We start from the raw sequence: 15,877 nt of genomic DNA, 5'->3' as shown, positions 1-15,877 counted from the left end.
AAAGCATGATGATTTAAATGATTTTAAAATCAGCAGGTAAACATGTTTCAAATAATATTCACATTACTTGTGTGTTTTTTTCCTAGCACAAAGAATAAAGAGGCACTGATTAATTAGCACTCAAAAGTTGTGCCACAATTTAAACAGTTTTGTTTATGTCTGCCTGTAGAATTATGGTAATGGTAAAGACACCATTATACTGTGGTGAGAACCACAGTGAGTAGGTCTTATTGTGTAAAAAGAAGAGGCTATGATCCTTCACTGACACTTTGGATATTGAGTGCCATTCCCTTTCCTAATTCATTGTGGAGGAACAGAATTAGAGATCTGATCAAACCATACCTGAAATCTGCTCTCTAACTAGACTGACTTCCCTAAAATTTTGAGCCACCAAGTCCCTTTTAATTAATATTTAAGCCAGTTTGAGTCAGGGTTTTCATTCTTGGTAACTGAGAGGATCCTGATTTAACACCTTAAAAGTATTTTATGGATGGATAAATGGATGAATAGAAAAAAGGGTGAATAGATAGATTTGAAGTCTAGAATATAAATTAAAAACACTGGAAAGAGAGAAGGATCATATAAAAGTAATTACAGAACAAAATAGCAGAAAGGCAGAATAGGACGAGACAAAGAATTTCAAGTTAATTCAATTACATTTTTATTCAACATTTCTAAGTTATGATTATGTGCCAGGTCTTTGGCTGGATACCGGGGAAACAGGAAAATAACACAGAGATCTTGCTCTCAGAGAACTCAGATTTTAATTAAGAAATTTAGATTTTTTTCTTATAAATAACATTCTTAGAAGTTTAATCAGGCAATAATGTGGTAAACTGTGGAGAGAAAATGGAGGCAGTGTTCTCACTTCAGAAGATAACTATTGCAATAGTGTATCAGTTGATGAAATGTTTCAAAAATTAGTCTTCTTTCCCATATCATGATCCTGTTGTTCCTAAAAATAAGAGCATCTAAAATTAATATTTTCAGAAGGCTGTTATTATTTTTAGTTTTCTTTTTGTCCCTGTTTTTCTGTTAATTTCCTGTTTTTCACTTTGTTTTAGATTCTTTTAGAGTTTTTCCTCAAACATCTAGGAGTCCTCAGTGGTCCATTTGTATTCAAGGGTAAGGCACTGTGGGGGCACCTGGGTGGCTCAGTCAGTTAACTGTCTGGCTCAGGTCATGATCTCAGGGTTGTGAGATGGAGCCCCCTGTTCAGGCTCCATGCTCAGCAGGGAGTCTGCTCGAGATTCTTTCCCTCTGCCACCTCCCCCCCCACACCACACCACATGCTCTCACTCCCTCTTTCATAAATAAATAAATCTTAAAAAAAAAAAGGGTAAGACACTGTGGGTATCGGGCTCACCAACCAAGATTGATCACACAAAAACTCAACCTTTCAGTTGTGGGCCCTGGATAGCAACCACATCTTTTTTCTTGAGTTGACGAGCTTCTCTATATAGGAATCCTTTCCTGAAGATTACACATCTGGCAACCAGTATTCTAGAAGCTGAGTAGAGAAAGGAACTAGAGATAGAATCTCATTATTCAGTATGCAAATTTTCATTTTTCCCCCTGATTTTAGTAAGGCTTCTCCCCTCAGACCTCAGCTGTGCCTGCCTTCCTTGAGACCCAGGTCTGTATGATTCACCCTGCAGGGATACATTTCCATATTCTGCAAGGGTGAGGTGTATTTGCCGATCTCTATAGGCTAAGGTAGGTCTAAATCCTCTTTATAAGGAATTGCAGCAAACCATCTGTTTTTAACCCTAGCCCACAATCTTGCTTTCACAGTGACCTGGTCACTTCAACTCACAAGTTTTTTCCAGGGTTTGCACATGAATCAGATTGCCTCTTGTTGGGTTCCCCTGGCAAGGCATTTAAAGTTCATCTTTCCCCACCATCTAGGCCACTTTCCATTTGTCCATCAGGCTTCCATCTTTTAAAATCTTGTTAACATTCTCTAAATATTGGAACCTCCTGTTCCAATCTCTTTATCCTTGGGCATTTTTAACTTAAAAAAAAAAATGCTTTACTATCATTTTAATGAGGTCCTAGGAGAAAATGGACATAAGCTACATATGTTCAATCATTCAAATTTAATCGGAAATCAGTGTCTATTTTATAGTTTAAAAAAACTCTGTTGAAAACTATGTCCACACAAAAACCTACACATGGATGTTTATGGAGGTTATAAATTGCCAAAACTTAGAAGCAACCGAGATGTCCTTCAGTAGGTGAAGGGATCGCTAAACTACAGTACATTCAGACAATGGAAAATTATTCAGCACTAGAAAAGAAATGAACTATCAAGCCATGAAAAGACATGGAGGCACTTTAAATGCATATTATTAAGTGAAAGAAGCCAATTTGAAAAAAGCACATGCTGTATGATTCCAACTATATGACATTCAGGAAAAGGCAAAATTATGGAGAAAGTGAAAAGATCAGTGGTTACCAGGGGTTCTGGGGGTGGGGTACTGGGAGGGGAGGGATGATAAGTGGATCTCAGAGGATTTTTAGGGCAGTGAAAATATGATACCATACTGATGGATACGTGTCATTATACACTGGTCCAAACCCATACAATGTACAACAGCAAGAGTGAACCCTAATATAAACTATAGATTTTGGGTGAATATGATGTGTCCATGTAGGTCAGTTGTAACAAATGCACCCTTCTAGTTGGAGATGTTGATATTGGGTGCGGGGTAGGGAGTATATGCAAATCTCTGTACCTTCCCCTCAATTTTGCTATGAACCTTAAACTCCTCTAAAAAAAATTAGGTCTTAATATTTTTAAAAAGACTATGGTGTAAACCTTGAAGCAGATCTTGTGTTTCTCTTTTTTAGGGACAGAAAAAAATAACATACTTCTCACAGAAACAATTCTAATATTTCAGTTTATACCATTCTGATCAAGGTTAGCTGAATTCCCTAGGGAAGCCTACCTCTCCACCTTCATCTTAACTAATCTCATTCTTGCTCTTTACACACCATGAACACAGGGCAAGTGTGTTTTTGGGTTAGGACCTGTTCCGGCTTACCATCGTATTATCTTTTTAAAAATTCTCTTAATTACAGGGAACCTGGCTGGCTCAGTCAGTTAAGCATCTGACTCTTGATTTCAGCTCAGGTCGTGATCTCAGGGTTGTGAGATCCAGCTCTGCGTCAGGCTCCACGCTGGGTGTGGAGCCGGCTTGAGATTCTCTCTCTCCTTCTCCTTCTCCTTCTCCCTCTACCACTCCCCCATCCTTTCCCTCTTTCCCTCTCTCAAAAAGAAAAAAAGTAAAATTCTCTTCTTTCTAGATCATATCACTACAGAAAACTATCTTGTCTAATTTTCTGCTTTCTCTCTGTTTTAGTTTCCTATTGCTACGGTAACCAGTGAACATAAGCTTAGTGGCTTAAAACGGCATACGTTTATTATCTTAGCGCTCCGTAGCTAGGAGTCTGACACAGGTTTTACCTAAGCTAAGCTCAAGGTGTCGGGAGAGCAGCATTCTCCTGGACACTCCAGGGGAGAATGCATTCCTTGTCTTTTCTAGCTTCCGGAAGCTTCCTGAATTCCGGAAGCTTCCTGAATTCCTTCCTGAATTCCATCACAACACATCACATCACATCACATCACATCACATCACATCACATCACATCACATCACGAATTTCCTTCTGTAGATGTATTTGCAAGTCAATGTTGGTGTCACTTAAGCAGGTTCCTGCTGCAAGAAATTTGAGGCCATCCTTCTTCGCTTGCAAGATATCTGGGCTCTGGACATTGTAAACATTTCCCTTTAAGTTAGGACAGAAACCCTGGTCATCGTGCTATAGACAGAGAACTGTTTGGATAACATAGAATGGTTCAGCAGGTATTTTTGAATAAATGAGTAATTGGTATTTGAACTTAGAGTTGTTTTCTGAAGAAAGTGAATGGATTTAGTCCTCTCTTATGACATTTGGCTCTTAAGTGGATTCTTGATCACTAGTCTCTCCCAGGCTCCAGTCCATTTTCCACATCCCTGTGGGACTGCTGGAAGCAACACTCAGATCTCTCCACCAGTTTTAGCAAAATCTTTCAGAACTTCAATCTCAAGAATCATTTTACAGTTCCTCCTGACATCTGCTCGTTGGGCAATAGCTGGTCTGAATCTGCCATTCCAAATTGACTTCCCACTTTTCCTTTTTAGTGTTCTACACACTCCAACAGATTGGAGCCTGCTATTACCCACAAAAGCCCCACTCCTTGCTCTTCTGACTGTATGCTCACTACCACTCACCCATAATTCCATTGTGCTTGCCTCCATTTACCAGTGCCCAGCATGGCTCATCATTCCTGACCCAGATCAAATGCATGCTCTTTAATGAAGTTCTTTCCTTTATCCCCTCACTGGAAAGTGAAATTCAGCTCTGTCATTGGAAGAAATGAACAACCTTGGAGAAGGCAATTAAAACTCATCAAGCCTCAGTTTCGTTATCTGTTAAATGGAATGAGTTATATCTATCTTCTGTAAATTAAATAATGCATGTAAGCTACCTCTCACAGAGCCTGGCACATAGGAGTAATTATTAATATGATGACGATGATTTATTTAAAACTCTTACATGAAATGTCATTTTCAACCCTGCAGTCTTCGAAAATGGGGTTCATATTTGCATTATGTGCATTTTCCATAACTCTTGCCAGACAGGCAAACAGTAAATAATGTTGAATAAATATATCCTCCTAAACTTTATTACTGGGTTCTGCTTGTGGCAAAGGGTATTGTATTAGTTTCCTAGGGCTATCACAGCAAATTACCACATACTGGGTGGCTTAAAATAACAGGAATTTATTCTCTCACAGTTCAGGAAGCTAGAAGTCCAAATTCAAAGTGTCAGCAGGGTTGGTTCCTTCCATGAGGGAGAAATCATCTCATGTCTGTCTCCTAGCTTCCAGTGGTTTGTGGCAATCCTTGTCCTTTCTTAGCCTGTAGATGGGTCACTTCAATCTCTGCCTCTGTCTTCACATTGCTTTCTTCTCTGTGTCTCTGTGTCCTCTCTTCTTAGAAGGACTTTGGTCATTGGATTTAGGGCCCACTCTAAATTCAAAATGTTTTATCTCAAGGCCCAAATAACGTCACATTCTGAGGTTCAGATAGACATGTATTTCGAGGAGACACTCTTCAATCCACTACAATTAAATCCAAGACTCCTTCTTTCTTATAACAAATTGTAATTAAGAATCTAAATTTTAAAACTACACTGTACTGGCCTGGGCCCTGGCCTTTTTTACAGGATGTGTGGCTTTGGTTACATTGCTTAACTATACCCAGTTTCAGCTTCTGGATAAGGGAAATGAGGATAGTAATAATATCTATCTTAAAGAGTTTCTGTGTGGGAGGCCTGGGTGGCTCAGTTGGTTAAGTGTCTGCCTTTGGCTCAGGTCATGATCCCAGGGTCTTGGGATCAAGCCTCGCATCAGGCTCCCTGCTCAGTGAGGAGCCTGCTTCTCCCTCTGCCTCTCCCCGCTGCTCGTTTTCTCTCTCTTTCTCTCTCTCTCAAATAAATAAAATCTTAAAAAAAGGAGTTTCTGTGTGAATTAAGAGAAATAATCCTTATAAAAGGGCTTAGTGTAGCTTGGTTGCTGCTAATCAAGCAGTAAATGTTGGCTTCTTCTTTTATTTACTTTTTTTTAGTTTTACAAGGTACATCTCTCTGCCTGGAAAGCTCACATCTCTTCCACTTTTTACCTGATTAATTTCTAAGCATTCGTGTCTCAGTTTAAGGTTTACTTCCATGGGGAGGCATTCTCTGACATCCTCAGTGTGATCTAATAGTTCACCATAGTCCTTCTTTCAGTCTTTATCACAATTGTATAATGATGAACTATTATAAAACAATAATTGAATGCGTTTTAGGGAATTAACATTTGATCCCTGGCTCCCCATGTAGGTATACGCCCCACAGAGACAAGAACTCTGTCCAGTTTGATAGGGACTCAGATGGCCTGGGATAAGATCCTGGTCCCTTCACTCTTCCCCCTTGCCCGAGTTCCTCTGTCTGTGCAAGTCTGTTTCCTCACTCGAAGTGTCGTTAGCATCATGACTCATCCTGAGCAGTTATTGTGAGGATTAAATGAGATCCTGTATGAAAAACACATAGCTCACAGTGTCTCTCACATGCTAAGGGCTTAAAAATCGCTAATCAGTATTTTGTTTTCAGTTCCTGGCACTTAGTTGGTTCAATGAAAGAATGAGCCATGAGCCAGGTTATTGGTCAAATCTAGAAATACAATCTGTGCCACAGAATAGTGTGGCAATTGAATAGTTTCCAGTGACCTTGTCCTCGTCAGAGATTTTCTCTAACGAAAGGAGCTAAAAAGCCCAAGGGAAGAGCTGCCTAACACCACTGCCCCCAAATAATTTTCTTTCTTATAGCCTTTACAGTCCCATTTAGAACCGGAATTAAAAAAAAAAAAGGTTCAGAGAATCCAATTTCTTTCTAGCCCTAGGGTGGTCTTTTGGAGATGAAGAAAGGCCTTTGGAAGGGCAGTGAAAAAGATCAGGCTAAGCAAGGCTAGTTCCTTATTAGTGACATGAGGTTGGACGCAACATGCTTTAGTGTAAGGAGGGACAGAAACTCATCCGGACTTTGCAGCTTTTAATGTGCTTCTCTACAGTCTAGGAAAACAACCACCATGATGCTGTGTGAGCACAAAAAGGCAGCTTTAAAATTTTAAATAAGATTAGTCACTACCTTAAGTATAAATTGGCATTCCGGAAGAGAGATGCCCACTGAAGAGCATACAATGTTATTTCTGCCCTGCTTCTACAGCAGTAAAGGCAATTTAGTGGTAAAATGTTGCCATCGGACTGACCCAGTTTAAAACTCTGATGGAAATGTCACTTTTTTTTTTTTAATGAGTCATGAATCACACAGGTTTTAAATCTACTTTTTAGGGGCTGACAGTTTGATGGCTGAAGTCATTTATATTTCCTTAAATAAAGGGTGCTAAAACAAGTATATATATATATATATATGTATATGTATATACATATATATATTTCTTTTGCTGAGACACATAATTTTAGAACTTGAAGATTATTTAGTCATTTTCCAACCATTCATTAAAATTGATTTTTGTGTATTGACCTTATATGCTATGACCTTGCTAAATTCAACTATTAACTCTATTAGCTTTTTTGTTAAGTAATAATGGATTTAGAACTCAGAAAAAGCAATGTATGACAAATGGGAAATCCCACTGCTTTGGAGGATGGTGACAGAAAGATGAAATCAAAAAGAGGAAAGCATATTAATAAGACATGAATTTCAATTTCCCCTTCCTAGGTTTCAGTCCAGAGAGGAATACGTATTCTAATAAGGTGAGGGGATGTAAGCAGATGCTACTGGTACTCATGCCATCGACAATTAAAGACAGCTTTATTATTTCCTCTCCAATCTCTACGCCCTTTATTTTTTTTGTTGCCTTATTACACTCATTAGGACCTTCAGCACAAGGTTGAGTAGAAGTGGATTAAAGAAGTGGTTTCGTTCCCAAAAGTTTCCATAGGTTTGATGTTAGTGTAGTTTTTGTTGATGCCCTTTATCAAGTTGTAAAAATTCTCTTTTGTTACCAGTTTGCTGAAGGTGTTTGTTATGAATGGGTGTTGAATTGTCTTTTTCTTCCTCCAAAATTTTAAGTAACGTGATTGCATGATTTTTCTCCCTTATTCTTTAAATGAGGCTAATGATGTCAATGAACTATTGAATATGAAACCAACTTGCTTTGCCCCTTTCGGATAAGCCCCATTTGGTCATGATGTGTTGTAATATTTATATGTTGCTGATTTGGTTTGCTAACATCAATTTAAAGATTTTTGTTTCTATCTTCTTAAGGCAGAGAAGCCTGTGCTTTTACTTTCTTGTAATATTTCCTTTTGATTTTGCAGAGTAACGCTGGGCTCATAAAATGAGTTGGAAGCAATCTCTCCCTTAAGTCCTTGGATAGACAGGTAGATACTAGATATGGAGATATTAGCCAATTTAAAGTCAATAAGCAGTAATTTAATCATCTCTGTCATTTCTACATCTGTTTCTGTTGACTTGTTTGACTTCTGTTATGGATCATGGCTTCCCACTTTATTACGTGTCTAATCATTTTTTATTATATGCTGAGCTTTGTAAATGTTACACTGTTGAATGTCTGGATTTTTCTTTCCTCCTTTGAAAACTGTTTTTGAAATGCAGTTATATTATTATTAATCCATCTGATTCTTTCATGACGTATTTTTAAGCATTGTTAAGTTTAAGAGTAGCCTATATTCTAGGGCTAATTTAAATCTGTCTCACATGAGACTACTCTAAGGTGTCATACCAAGGTGTGACCTTTCTAGGATCTCTACCGATTGTCACAGGTGTTCACAAGTTCTTCCCACCATACATAGTAAGAACTCTGCCTTTCCCCCATACCGACATGAGCGTTGAGAACTATTCAGCTTATGGCCATCTGGTTATCATTTGCCTGACCTCACACAAAGTTTAGGAGCTGGTAAGAGAATCAAGGGAATTCCTGTGCAGATTTCTGGAGCTCCTTCTCTACATAGGTCCTTCCTTTTCAGTGGTACATCCTGCCAATATCAGCCTTCCCAAATCCCTGAACCCCAGTATCTCTCCCCTCCACTCAACAAGCCAGGCCCTGCTTGGGCCTCCTCTCCCTATTATTCAGCCTTGAAAGTGCCTCCAGGCAGGGAGCCCAAGGGATAAGAGAGCTCTCTTCATTCCTTTCCCTTCTCTCAAGAAGCCCAAGTTAGTGAGGTCTAGTTGTTTACTCTTTGCAGGCAATCCGGGACCAGTTACTAAGTGCACTTCATAAGGTCTTAATAATATCTGAGTATTACATTGGAATTTAATACTCACATATGTGAGTCCTCTAGCACAAAGTCATGAATAGTGGTGCTGATAATTACTGTTCTCCCTCACCTGCCCACCTTTCAGTTCACAGTAGCAATAAATCAATGTTTAGGAAATTATTTACTCACCATGTGTCTGTAAATATACTAAAATCCACTGAATTGTGCACTTTAAATGACTGAATTGTGAACTATGTATTTATATTTCAATAAAGCTGTTTTTTTTTTAAATGCATTTGGCTTCTGTTTGCAAACCAAGAGCTGAGCTTAGAGGTGTCCCCCATAGAGCTCTTTCAGTGCATAGAAAAAAAAAATCTCAGTTTACTATTTAAAAAACCTTGAGTAATAATGGATTTAGAACTCAGAAAAAGCAATGTATGACAAATGGGAAATCCCACTGCTTTGGAGGATGGTGACAGAAAGATGAAATCAAAAAGAGGAAAGCATATTAATAAGACATGAATTTCAATTTCCCCTTCCTAGGTTTCAGTCCAGAGAGGAATACGTATTCTAATAAGGTGAGGGGATGTAAGCAGATGCTACTGGTACGCTACCCATTGCCCTTCACTCACCTAGAGTTTACTGCAGCTTCTGTGGACAACTTCCATAAAGACTGTCGGCATCCCACCCCAAGTGCCTGCATCTATTTACCTTTTTCAGAATGATTTTTCTGGCTGCTAGAGTGTTCTTGGCTTGCAGGGACAGGTAAAACTTTGTAATTTTTCCTAGGAGCAACCTTTAATCAATGAGTGATGGGAGTTGTTGGATAAAGACCCTGTCTTGTCCCTCCCTCAGTGTAAGAATTCTGAACTTTGTTTTCAATAGTGTTTCTGAGGATCCTCAGTAGGGCTGAACTCTAGGTTCCTATAATGGTAGCCCACTGATAAACACATGCTTTATTCCCTGCCTCCTCTTCTCACTCCCTGGAATCACATCCTAAAGACAGTATTTCACCCGATCCTTATCACAGTCTCTGCAACAAGCACGGGAAGACTGAAAGCAGGACGTACTTGCCCCGATATCCAGTTGGGGTCTCAAGGAGGAAACTAGGAGGTTATACACAGGACTCTGCACTAATAGGGACCAGCCCAACATAGCAACAAAGAGTGGATGGGTGTGATCAGGCAGACTATCTAGTTGTCCTCCTCAATTCTTGTGCATAGTGGATCCTAAGCTGAGAACCCGGAAAACTGCCAAGATAGAGGGCACTATCCAGCAGATGTTGAGAGCTGGCCACTGCACCAGGGGGTTAGATGCAGCCATGACATAAACTGAGAGGCAGCTAGCTAGTGAAACCTGAGGGCAAATAGAGCCGGCAAGAGGAAGATAGTTTCTCCCCCTGAGGTATATTGTCCAAGCCAATATCACAGGTTTACTTATCATAGGATGCCACCAGGCTCCCAGTGGCCATGCTACCAGGGTCATTTGCCAAAGAACAGTGGAGAACAGTGCACATACACACTCCAAAATCAGTATGAGACCAGAAAAACCCTCCTCCCATTCCACATTTCCCTCCACTTATAAACTGGAACACCATCTTTGCTGTAGAAATAAGAGGGGAGGCAGGATCCCTTAGAGACTGAGCATTTTTATCCAGGAATTACTGAGATTAACCTAAGCATTCTGTTTGCTTCTTTGGATCCAACTTAACTTGGAAACCAGGTAATGGTTAAAAATTATATTTCTCCCTGCTACCAGCAGGTGGCGATCAAGATAAGAATAATTACGGACAGTAACATTTCTGCTTATCTCAGTTTCTAATGTGAGTTAAATTGTGAACTCAACTGTATACACATGAAATTACCTGTTTTGTGGAATCTCCATATTAATTAATATCTGCAGTTTACAAGTTTTTTATTTCTGTAACAAATTTCTAGAGTTAAATTGCTTGTCAGACAGTATGTAGTTTGTTTTTGACTGTTAATTCAGATATATATTCAGAAAAACTTCAGATACATACAAAAGTAGAAAGAATAGCTGTTAAAACCCTTATGTCCTCATTATTGAATGAGAACAAATGTGAACACTTGGCAATCTTGTTTTATTCATATCTCCTCCCATTTAATTATTTTAAAGGATATAATCACTCTGTCATTTCACCCACAAATAATTAGGATGTGTCTCTAAAAGATACATACTCTCAAAATTATAGCAATAATGCCATTACCATACCTAAAATTTGAAAATGATTCCATCCTCCATTTTGAGAGGGAAAAAAATAATTTTCTGAAAGTTTTTATTATGAATGGGTGTTGGATTTTGTCAAATGCTTTTTCTACATCTATTGATAAGATTATGTGATTTTTCTTCATTAGCCTGTTGGTCTGACGGATTAACTAACTGATTTGTGAAGATTGAACCATCCTAGCATTCCTGGGATGAGTGCCACTGAATCGTGGTGCATAATTCTTTTTATACATTATTGGATTTAATATTTTGTTGAGAATTTTTACTTTGATGATCAGGTGAGATATTGCCTGCATACTAATTTTTCTGCATAATAATGAAGTTGAGTACTTTGTCAAGTATTTATTGGCTATTTGGAATTTTTTTTTTTATATTGTGTGCTTAAGCCTCTTAACCATTTTCAATAACAGGTTGTCTATCTTATAAATTTGTAGCAATTTCCAAAAATATTGTGGATATATCTTTGTCAGGAATATATGTTGTAAATACCTTTTCCTATTCCATGGTTATAATTTCAATTTTTTATTGATGTATAATATTCATAGAGTACAGTGAACAGATATGCACAGCTTAATGAATTCACAGTTATGTATACACCTGTGTAACCACAACTCAAACGAAAATATAAAACATTTTCAATAGTACAGGAAATTCCTTCATGCATTCTCCCAAATGACAACTCCCCCAAAAGTAACCATTATTCTGACCTTTACTATCATGGGTTCATCTTGCCATGTTTCTTAACTTTATGTACATCAAAAACATGTACATTAGACATGCAAATGTACTCCTTTGTGTTGAGCTTCTTTTATGTTCTTTGAATTTTAATAATGATACTTCATTATTTCATTGCTATTAGCATTCTATTTAATTAATATAACACAACTTAATTCTCCATTATGTTGTTATTAGATTTTTAGATGGTAGCTAGTTTGGAGTATAATAGATAAAGCTGCTATGGACATTCTTTACATGTCTTCTGGTGGATTTAAGTATTTAAAAATTGTTCAGTCATAGGGTAAACTAATGTTTAGATTTAGTAGCTCATACTGAGCAATTTTCAAAGTGTTGGTAATAATTTTCAGTCCCATCAGCAGTGGATGAGAATTCCACTGGCTTCTTTCCTTTCAACACCTTTATTGTCGGTCATTTCATATTTGCCATTCAGGTAAGGGTGCACTGGTCTAACTGGCATCTCTCCTATGACTAACGGTGTTGTTTACCTTTCCATAGTTCATTGGTAATTTGGACTTCTTTGGTAAAATGTCTATTTAAAGTCTTTTGACCACTTTTAAAAATTGGGCAGTCTTTATTTCATTTATAGAACTTACTCATATATTCTAGGTACGAGCCATTTTGGAAATACTTTATCTGTGGCATATATTTTCACACTCTTAATGTTGTCCTTTATTGAATAGACCTTCCTAATTTTAAAGAAGTTAATGTATCTACCATTTCTTTAATTGTTATTGTTTTGCTTATCCCCAGCCATGAAGATAGTCTCCTGATTTTGGTAATTTCTGATTTCTCTGTCTCTTGATCATTTCTTGCTAGGCATTTATCAATTTTGTTAGCTTTTTCAAAGAATCGACTTTTGTCGTTAATTTTCTCTGTTGTATGCTTGCTTTCTATCTTATTTTTATTATTGCTCTTTTCTCCATTCTTTGAGTTTATGTCGCTAATTTCTTCCTATATATTTGAGATAGAAGCTTAATCTATTTTCATAATTTCATCTAATGTATGCATTAAGATCCAGATATTTTTCTTAAAACAGTGATTTAGCTGCTTACCACAAATCATGAAATGTCAATATTCATTTTCATTTAAAAATGTTACCTAATATGCATCGAGATTTCTCCTCTAATCCATATGGCATTGAGAACTGTGTTGCTTAATTTCCAGATATTTTGAAAATTTTCTAATTATCTTTCTGTTGCTGAGTTCTAGTTTAATCCACTGTGGTCAGAGAACATACTCTAAATGATTTCAGTTCTCTGAAATTGTATTCGCTTTATGGCCCAATATGTTCCATTTTAGTAAATTCCATGTGCCCTTGAACAGAATGTGTATTTTGCTATTTTTGATGTAATGTTATCTCTATGTCATGTTGATTGACTGCATAGTTAAATATTCCACGTCCTTGTTGCATTTTCTTTTTTCTGCTTAGTCTACCTGTTACAAGAGCATATCAACATGGTTGTGGATTTATTATCCCTTCTAGTTCTACCAACATTTCTTTTATGTATTTTCTTGTATGTTATTAGATATACATCTTTAGAATAGGTATGTATTCTTTTAAAAATTACCATTTTTTCATTATAAAATATCTCAAACTCTAGTTATTACATCTTGCCTCACAATCTACTTTGCCTGATATTTGTATAGATCTATCTTATTTCATTTAAGTTAGTGTTTCCATGGAGTATCTTTTTTCCATTCTGTGCCTTTCAACTTCTCTGTGTCCTTATATGTGAAGACTCAACAGACAGCCCTGGAATTTTACCAAGGCTATTTATCCTTGGTGGGCCCTGAACTTAAATATTTTTCCAAAGCCCTAAGTCTGTCGAATGCTCAGCTCAGCTTCTCTCCCTTTTAGCTAGTACTTTTGCTTTTGAAACTCCCAATTTCCTTAAGGAGAAAAATCACCACAAACACGGGCTGACCTTGCTCGCTATGTTTTTCTCCCCTCTCCTGGATACTGATTCTAAAAGGCTGGAAGTCCCCCTTTGCTTTGTAATTCTGATATTTCCAACTTTTTAAAACATTTTACCCAATTTTTCTAGTTGTTCTCGGAGTTTCCATGATCTGAACAAAACCCAGGCTATTACTACTGGAAGTGTAATTTCTTGTTGCTAATAATAAAAGGGGTGGGTCTAATATAGTCCCATTAAAAATGATGTTTTCTGTAAGCTTTTCATTAATTTCTCCTCTTAAATCCATTTCTCCTTCCTTTTCCTTTCTGTTTCATTGCTGTTCTCTAATTTCTTTTGATGTTTAGCCTATTTTTTCTTTGTTCTGTTTGAATAGCCTAACTGAAGGCTATATACTTCCCCTAAAAGCAACCCACAAGTATTTAGTACACTCACAAAATTTGAGCTGCTCAGTACTTCTAGTTCTATGTAATTAGATCTTCTAGGTTCTATTTTGATTGATTTTTTGATTCATAAATTATTTCAAAATCTGTCACATAATTTTCTGGTTATCTTATTATTGTTTTCTAGTTTCATTTTATTATAGACAGAGAAAATTACCTTCTGATTTTAGTCCTTTGAAATTGTTTTTTTGTTTTTTTTTTTAATGGCCTTGCATTTGGTCAGATTTTGTGTTTACAACGTTCTTGAAAAGAAATTCCTATTCTTAGTTATTGAATACAATGTTTTATGAAGGCAAATTGGCTTTGTTTTTTAGTCACATCGTCCAGATGATCAATAGTTTCATTAATTTGGTGAAGTTTTGTTTATATGGTAGTTTTGGTTAAGCTGGAGCTGTAATTCCCAGAAGTCTTTTCCTTAGATGGTGTTAGTGAGATTTGCAAAAGAGGCAGACAGAAGTGAAGCAGCTGCTATTTCCCTCTGGAGATCTTTGCAGACAGATAGATGAAGGACACACAGACAGGAATCTTGTCTCACTCTTCTCCACTTCATGTCCAGATCTTGCTGACCAGCAGGGAAGCTGGGCTGCAAACTCACAGAAGTAGCTTTAGGGAAGCAACGACCTTCCAAAGACTCCTTCATTCGCCCTCCTTCCCAGTCTCACTTCAGCTCTTGAATATCTGTAAGTGGTCCAATTTGTCCACCAACTGCAGTGTTCCAGGAGAGGTGAACAGTGCCTTTCTCTGATCCTCCAAATCTCCCTTCCACACCATTGCTTCCCACTTTCACAGTTTCAAAAGGCGTATTTTTCTATAACAAATTCTTTATTCTATAATATTCATAGTTTCGCTGTCCTGATTAAATTCTTTCAACCTAAAATTTGTCTTTCTTACAGAGAATGTGATGGAGTCACCTTGACTTCTGACCAGTGTGCACTTTTCTTTTCTTGAATATACTGGTAAAAGCAAATATATTTTATTTTATCCTCTCTCTTTTTTTAATTAAGTAGAAACTACAAGTCTAGGGCTCTTAAGGTATAAGATTTGGATTACTTCTGCACACTGCAGAATTAGAACAGTTCTATGAACTTGGAAATCCCGAGTCTACCTGCCTTGACATACCTCCTTGATGAGTTGGAATGACAAGTTTGAGAGCTATTATGAAAAAGTGCTTTAGGCTAGGAAATGTGGCATTCTGAGGAAATTCTTGAGTAAAATGTAACTTGGGAGATTTTTTAAAGCTCTTCTCCCAAAGATTTTGTTCCTAGAGATCTGGGATAGGACCAAGGGATATGAATTTCTCACAAATATCCCAGATAATTCCAATGTATGTGGATGTGGGTTTCTTTTTTAGAAAGATGGAATTTTTATTCAGAATATATCTCAACATACTATTTTTCTCCTGGGGCTTTCTATTCACCTTTATCAACTTCCCAAAGCAGAAAAAAATAAAGAGGCAAAACAACAAAAAGTACCACTTTCTCCAAATTTTCTGGACCATGCAGCCTCTTATTTTGAGGAATTTGCATCTCTAAATGTCACAAACACGTAATCTGGTGAATTAAACATGTTACATGTAATGCATTTAATGTTTCTAAACAAAAAGAGGCTTAAAAACCTTTTGAGAGCACTCAAATTCAGAAGAATTACATCAAAGTTTACTGTAAGAATAAACTGAATTCATGTCAAAGTATTACTTTATTCACTGC

This window comes from Phoca vitulina, unplaced genomic scaffold (assembly GCF_004348235.1).
Source record: "Phoca vitulina isolate PV1807 unplaced genomic scaffold, GSC_HSeal_1.0 scaffold16, whole genome shotgun sequence".
NCBI lineage: Eukaryota > Metazoa > Chordata > Mammalia > Carnivora > Phocidae > Phoca > Phoca vitulina.
This window is presented reverse-complemented; position numbering follows the sequence as displayed.